This window comes from Gordionus sp. m RMFG-2023, chromosome 1, assembly GCF_954871325.1.
Source record: "Gordionus sp. m RMFG-2023 chromosome 1, tfGorSpeb1-WG-v2, whole genome shotgun sequence".
Classification (NCBI taxonomy): Eukaryota; Metazoa; Nematomorpha; class Gordioida; order Chordodea; family Parachordodidae; genus Gordionus; species Gordionus sp. m RMFG-2023.
In genome coordinates, this window is record NC_088775.1 from 36359875 (window position 1) to 36368064 (window position 8190).

The window sequence follows — 8190 nt, forward strand, 5'->3', positions numbered from 1 at the left end:
TAAATCCTCAATTACACAAATTTATATCTTAATCACACTTACAATCACCAATCTAATATTTTTCTAACCCTATATTTAAATATATATCCCTGCTCATTATAATCCCCAACATTTAAATATTCGGCAATCTTTTCTGTCCTGCATTACGTGAGGTCTGTTTTCCGAATGATGGAAACCTATTCGCCATTCAATGAGTCTTAAGACCTACCAAATAATAAGACAATAACTTATTGTCAAACATTGGATGTAAAAATGTAAATTCATATTATACCACAAATATTATTGTCTTAAATGTGCCAAAATGAAACAAATGTCATTAACCCTTAACAGTAAGGCCTTTTTAAAGTAATATATAATTATTATACCTTATATATATAATAAATTCATAATTTTATTTTTATTTGCAGTAAAATTATGATTTTTATTTCTAATTGTATCTATATCTTTAGAAATATTCTTCAAACTTTCTCTAATTTCATTTATATCATTTGAAATTACACATTCATTTTCATTTCTTTTAACATTGTTAGTAACATCATGATCTTTTACAACCTGTTTATTAATCACAATTTCATATATTTTCTCTTTAATTTCACTCATAAATGAATTTAAACTATCAGATGTTACTAACAATGTTAAAAGAAATAAAAATGAATGTATAATTTCAAATGATATAAAAGAAATTAGAGAAAGTTTGAAGAATATTTCTAAAGATATAGATACAATTAGAAATAAAAATCATAATTTTAGTGAAAATTATGATATTTGTGGCCGAAGGGGTCTTATTGGGAAAAATTGTTTTTCGCATGAGTGAAAAAGTATGAAAATGTTAATGTAAAATTTAATGAAAAAAATGATATAATTTGTCATCGATGTGGTTTTACAGGTCATCTAAAGAAAAATTGCATGGTAAAAGAAGCCAATTTTAAAGATGGTTTTCCAAAGAGACCACCGGTATAATCCAGTGATACGTAATATAAAAGATCAAATTCAAGTGAAAAAGATGTGAGCAATAAAGATAGTGACCGAATGTGTTTTAAATGTGAGAAAATGGGTCATGTGGCTATGAATTGTGTTCAATCCTTGAGTGAATTACAATGACTAAATGATTTGAAAGAGAATGATATAAAAATTGAAAAATCCTATATTAATAATAAAATTTGTAATATTTGTTAAAAATAATTCCGATATATTTAATAAAAAAATATGGATATTCAGAGGCCATTAAATTCAGAGTTGAATTTATGAATATTAATGATATGAATGGTAATCCAAATATTATAAATATATATCAGTTGATTAAAATGAATAAAATTTTAATGATTGAAAGAGAAATTAATCAGTGTTCATGTCCTCGTAAATATAAAATTTGATAGACAAAATATAGAAATGTTGTTTGACACTGGGGCAAGCATTTCAATAATGTCTAGAGCAAATCATTATAAATATTGGACTGAGGATACATTTGAGAAAAAAACAAAGTGTGTTTGACAATTTGATGGGTTTGAAATTGTGGTTTTTAGTAAAACCAAATTAAGTGTGATAATATATTATAACAAAATTTTTGATAAGGGTAACATATGGGAAGAAAAGTTTTATTTATTTTAAGCAATAGAGAAGACTATTTTAGTTTAAGAATTTTGTTATCAGTTAAAGAAAACATTTATTTTACTAGATTCATGTGAATAATATCATGTGTCATGGTATTAGAAGGTTCAATGAAACACAATCTTTTGTGTAATTAATTTTAAAAAAATTTTTTTTTAATTTAAAGGGACATTGTTGTGAAACGATGTAAAATAAATTTTTTTTAAAATAATATGTGATAAAAAAAAACTTTAAATAAAAAGTTAGTGGACAATAAAAGATTTTAAACTTTGACCTTGTGGTGGAATTATGTAAAATAAAAGAGTTTAAAAAAAGGATGGAATGTGATGTGTTGATATTGTTTATAGTTTTAATAGTTATAATTATAAATTTATTATTTTTTCTATCCATCGGCACATCTTTATATTTTTTTTTGTAGCAAGAAATATGATTTTGGTGATATTATATATATAAATATGTTGTAGTTTCGTATTTTTGTTATGTGAGATATCTTTATATTTTTTTTTTGTGGTTCATATTATTTTTCTTAATTGATATAATGATATTTTATATATGTAGTTTTAATAGTGATAATTATAAATTATTATTTTTTATCCCTATTCATATTCCTTTATTTCGTTTGTGGTCAATTGTTTATTTTATAATTGAAAATTACGAAAAGGAAAAAATAATTGTAAAGGATTGTTGAATCCAAATTTATATGTATTATGAAACAAAAAAAATTATCATTATTTATAATTTGCACGTCGAAAAAAGACAATTCAAGAGTTAAAAGTTGATAATGTTAAAAGGTACGATTCGATAATTGACGAGGAAATGATAAATGTCTTAAAAGAATGATAATTATATGGTATTTGGGCTTTTGAAGGGTGGGCGTGTTGCAGATGTTTAATTAAAGAGGAAAATAAAAAATGTTTATTTATTTTCAAGAAATGTTAATCAGATTATTATTTTTTTTAGCCCAACTTGTTCCAAGGTGGGAGGAATATTATCTGATAGTAGAGTGTTTTGGATTAGGTTTAATTGCCTGGTGCCGGGAGCGTCTTCCTATAGAAAATTTGCAGTGTGAGGAGTAGTATACTTTACTGTCAACCTGAGTTTTGTAAAGGTTGCACGAGTGTGGTGTGACCATATTACAGTAAGGATGGATCACTAATGATATCCTGAGTTCTCCGAGAGAGAGGTGTGTGACTCAGTTTTGACAGATCGTTATTGATAAAATGAAATTGGTAAGTTCCTCTGATTGCGGGTTCGAAATTCGACTGGTACCAATAGTGAAAAGACTCAGTTTTGAATATTTAGGTGTGGTAAGGGCGTTAATTCAGGCGCATACGCAGGAATTTGGTCTGGGGGGGGGGGGGGGATAGTAAAATTTTTTAAGAAATATTTGTTATTTAAAAATATTAAGCATAAATTTATTAAGACTAATAACTTTTCTTATAAACAATTCTAAATAAATGTGAATTACAAAAAAAATTATAAACCGGCATTACTATAAAATAAATGTGAATTATAAAATATAAAGTGAATATAACCACGATATGAATCACCTAAATGACCTAAAATTGAAATTTGAATTTTTTGGGCCTTTAAAATTTTTATATAAAGTATAAAAAATTTAAATGTTGGAAATATAAATTAATACACAAAAGGTTTCTTAGGAATAATTGTATTTTGTATGTTTTGAGCTAATTTTTCAATTATCTATCCTTGCTAGGCGTTAATTGTCTATGAATATTCAAAAGATCCAAATCATTCATTCTACTTTCAGAATTTGTATTTCATAGGTAAATTTTCAGAGACTTACAGGCCGGGCTCCTGGGCCGGACCGTATTATAATTTTTTCAAACATACCCGGTCCGGGCCCGAAATTTTTTTAAAAAAAAACACCCAGGCTGGGCCTAAAAATTTTTTTAAAAAAAATATCAGGGCCGAGCTGTATATTTTAAAACTAAATATTTGAAATCGCCATTATTAGCTAAATTAATAATAAATATAATTTATTTTAAAATAATTCGGGCTGGGCCTGAAGATTTTATTTTCAAATAAACCGGGCGGGGCCTGAAAATTTTTATAAAAAAAAACCCAGGCCGAAAGAAATTTTTAAAAAAAATCCGGGCCGTGTCCTGAAAATGGTACCTCTGCAGGGCTCTGTTATTCTTCTTAAAAAAGAGAATGTTTATGGGAAGATTTGCTAATACAGTATTAATATGATTTGTTGTAACACATTTTCATAATGTGAAAAAACATTCTTATATAGTGAAATAACTTTCCATAATTATTGTAAAAACATTTTGATAAAATTTTTGATATAAATTTTTTTAATTTTTTTTAATAATAAGAGTTTTTAAACTTTAATGAAGATTTACGTCAAAGTTATATATCGAATATAATTTTTTTATGTTTTGGACCCAAGTTTAAGTGGGAAAATGAGAATAAAAATATTCTAAGATTTTTAAAATAATTTTTTTTTTAAATGCACATTATAAATTTATTTAAATTAAAGTATTATTACAATATATTAATGTTACTTTTAGTTATCTAAAGAATGGAAATCGGGATAAGAAATTTGATAATTTCTTAATAAACATAAGTGAAAGAAAATTCGAATTTAGGGTTTTCAGATAATTCTTATTTTTTTTTGGTTTTAAAATTAAATAAAATTTAAAATTTCCGAAAATGACGCATACCAAAAATCATCGAGATGTGCCACCAACCATTCCATAACGGAAACCCCGACACTTCAGTTTAACTTTCCGTAATTATTGTAAAAACTTGTTGAGAATTACATCCTTTTTTAAAAAAACTTTAAAAACGAAAGAAAATTTTGAGAATTTTTAAAAACTTCCGGTAATTAACTTAAATTAAAACCTATAATAATTCTTTCTTAAATTTGCGACAATTTTAATTTTAAACTTCTATATTTTATAATTTATAATTATTTTTTTTTAAACTATATTTCCATTTTTTTAAATGTCAAATTTTACTATCGCTTGTATTTTGAATCTATCTCCAGTTTCAGGTTTGTTAATATAATATTCTATTATTTACTAACCTTATATATATCTTTTAAAATTCTTATTTTTCCACTTAAACTTATCTCCAAAACATAAAAAACTATATTCGATTCATAACTTTGACGTTAGTCTTCATTAAAGTTTAAGAACTTTATTATTAAAAATTTTTTATGAATTCTCATTTTTCCACTTAAACTTGTGTCCAAAAAAAACTATTTGATTCATAACTTTGATGTTAGTCTTCATTAAAGTTTAAAAACTTTTAAAAATTTTATCAAAATTTTTTAAAAAAATTTAATTTATATCAAAATGTTTTTTACAATAATTGTGGAAAGTTATTTAACTATATAAGATTGTTTTTTCACATTATGAAAATGTGTGTATATATAACCATTTTAATATATGAATATAATCTAAAATGTGTTTGAAGTAATGCAAAGCACCCATAGCATTTTTGGGACTGTATCAACCATAGTTAATTTTTTAATCATAGTTACTCAGCTAATAAGGCATCATAAGATACTTTAACATCTTCATGATAAAAATCTAACGAATATATTTTTTTTTGTATCACCATCTGAAAAAGGTTGGAAAGACTTTTGTGGAAGTAATATCTGCAGATTTGTAAGTGCTGTTGATTAAAAACCATTAATTTATTTGGGTTATAAATGTATCTAAGAGAGGGGACATTTGTTTTATAATACTCTTCTACTGATCCTATATTAATGTTGTGACGATGAGTTTGCTTGCTGCAAGTCGAGGGGGACAAATTTTAAACACGTAATAGCTCTGCTTTTAACTCAACAATAACATATAAAATATGTTCTTCATCAACATTAGCTCTAATTTTCTAGAGCTTTCTATTTTCATCTTCTTAATCAAGTCATTGTCATGTTTTTGTTACATAAAATAGTTGTATAATTAAACAACACATTCTAATGAGAAAAAAAGATTTGAAATAAGTATTGAATCCAATAATTTTCTTGCTTCTGAGGAAATATTTCTTTCAAGCCATTGTGATATTTCAGTAATAGCATCAATAATCGGCTCTTCTAACTCCATAAAAGCTGTTATGCTTGATGTCGGAGACTCGATCTCGTTGGACAAGCTTGCAATATCTTTCTTCCTGTTGGACAAGGAGTTTCAGAGATAATTTTTATTTGACTATAAATTTCGATAAATAATACGCCACTAAAATTTGAAAATAGTAGGTAAATTACGCCAAGGAAAACTTGAAATAAAAATTAATTGATAAAATAACTTAATAGATGAATGTGATAAATAAATGTAATTAAATATATATATGAGATAGGAATAAATATTAACAAATATAAATTAATATTAACAATAATATTTTTGAAAAATATAATCCGGCATCTGCATTTTTTGGCTTTGCGGAAGTGGGAAGGGGTGGGGATTTGTTCCCCTGCCCCCCCGCTGCATACGCGCCTGTATTAATTAGTTTATTAACTTATCAGAAGAGAGGCGAGATAAAATAAAAGCTGCTAGTGATCTAAATATATATATTTAAATTTCTATATTTTCTTTAAAATTTTATAAAAACATTTTTAATTAATCAAAAATATATTTTTTTAAGCTAAATATTATCTATCGACATATATATTAGTGATCTACATTGGACTTATTTGTCAAGTCTGTTCCGAAATTTTTTTGAAAAATTTGTCCTGCACGCCCCCCCCCCTATCCATATAGAAGTTTTTTATTTGTCTTAAAAAACCGACCCGAAATAAAATTAAAGTTTATCCCCCCCCCTCTCTCGCACCCGAATTTATTTTAATATAGAAAATTTTAATTTTTTTTTTATTGTAAAAATACAAATAATAATATTAGCGCCTTGTTTCTTGCTAGAATATTGAAATATATCAATTTTATTCACAAAATTTAATGATATCTTATAAAAATTTAAGCCCGATCCAACCGGTCCAAATAGGCCCGTCCCAGCCTTAACAGATATTATTTTTAATAAATATGCCAGGGCAGAAACCTGCTGAGGCTAGGCTCGTGCCGGATACGAACCTCGCCTAGATTTGCAGATCTCTAATATACATCTTTAAATTGCAAGTTTGATGGTGATTACGAATATATGTAAATTTTTATATTTTTAAAAAATTTATCAAAAATATTTTTAATTCATTTGAAAATTATTTTTTTTTACAGTAAATATTATATATCGATAATTTATGAGGATTCTAAATATGTAAATATATTTATTAAATAATTAAATATACTTAATTATCTATCTACTATCTTTGCTCAGAAACTGGAAGTTTTTATCAACATTATTCTTTTTTTTTACATTTTGTATATTTTTTTATTTCCGTGATTTTGGTCACCTTCAATATCTATTCTAGCAATAATTTATAATTAAATTATTATCATTCTATATTTTTTTATAATTAAATTTTAGCAAATTTTTTTATTATGAATTAATTATAAAATAAATAAACTCCTTCTCGGTATTCTTAATTTTACCCAGGTTTTCTCTCAGCGGTTCTATAAGAGTCAAATATTAATTTTTTTACTAGGAAAATTCTACACATCACCATAACTATATATTTTTAAATCTTATTTTCTACAAAAAATCTTTAGCCATTATTTTTGTTTTTGGTCTGTTAAGTTAAAAGTGTTTTTTTATTTTTTTAGACCTGCCTTATGTTGTATAAAATGTAATCATAAGAATAATAGGCTAATCTATATCTGAAAATTAAAAATCAATCATATTTCTGCTGCTATTACGTCATCTTAGGGATGGAATATAAATCTTTATATTTTAAATTATTTTTTAAAAATTTAATTAAAATATTTCATAATATATTTAAATTAATGTAAGTTAATAAATAATTGATATATAGCATTTACCATCTTTGCTTATTAGCCATTCGCATACCTAAAAATCATATTTTAAGTGTTATTAGTTTTAAAAAATTTGAATCAAATATGAAAGATAATTATTCTTTGAATAATGACTTTTTTATATTCGAAATTATTAGCCATTCGCATACCTAAAAATCATATTTTAAGTGTTATTAGTTTTAAAAAATTTGAATCAAATATGAAAGATAATTATTCTTTGAATAATGACTTTTTTATATTCGAAATTATTCTTATATTTGAAAATAATCGAAATTAGTTAACATGTTCCTTGTTAAATATACTTTTTATTAAATAAAAACTTATTCGTACTTAAAACAAACCAAAATAGGATGTCCTAGTTCAAAAACTTTTCAGCCTATACTAAAAAGCAATTTATTTAAAATTAGCCGAGCTAGGAACAACTTTAAAGCTTATTTAATATATCATTATTTCCTTTTTTGTTATTCTTAATTCGAATTTTAAAATAATTAATAAGAAATTTACTAAAACTGAAGAATGAAGAATAATTAAAATACTCGTGCTTATCTTTCATCCTATATTAAATACTTTACTAACTTTTTTCTTTTCATTTCTTTTTATATTTTTCAACTTTATTCTTTTTATATACTATCTTTTTTTCTTTTCATGACTTACTATTTTTTTGATCGCAAAAGATAATTTCAATCCTTTA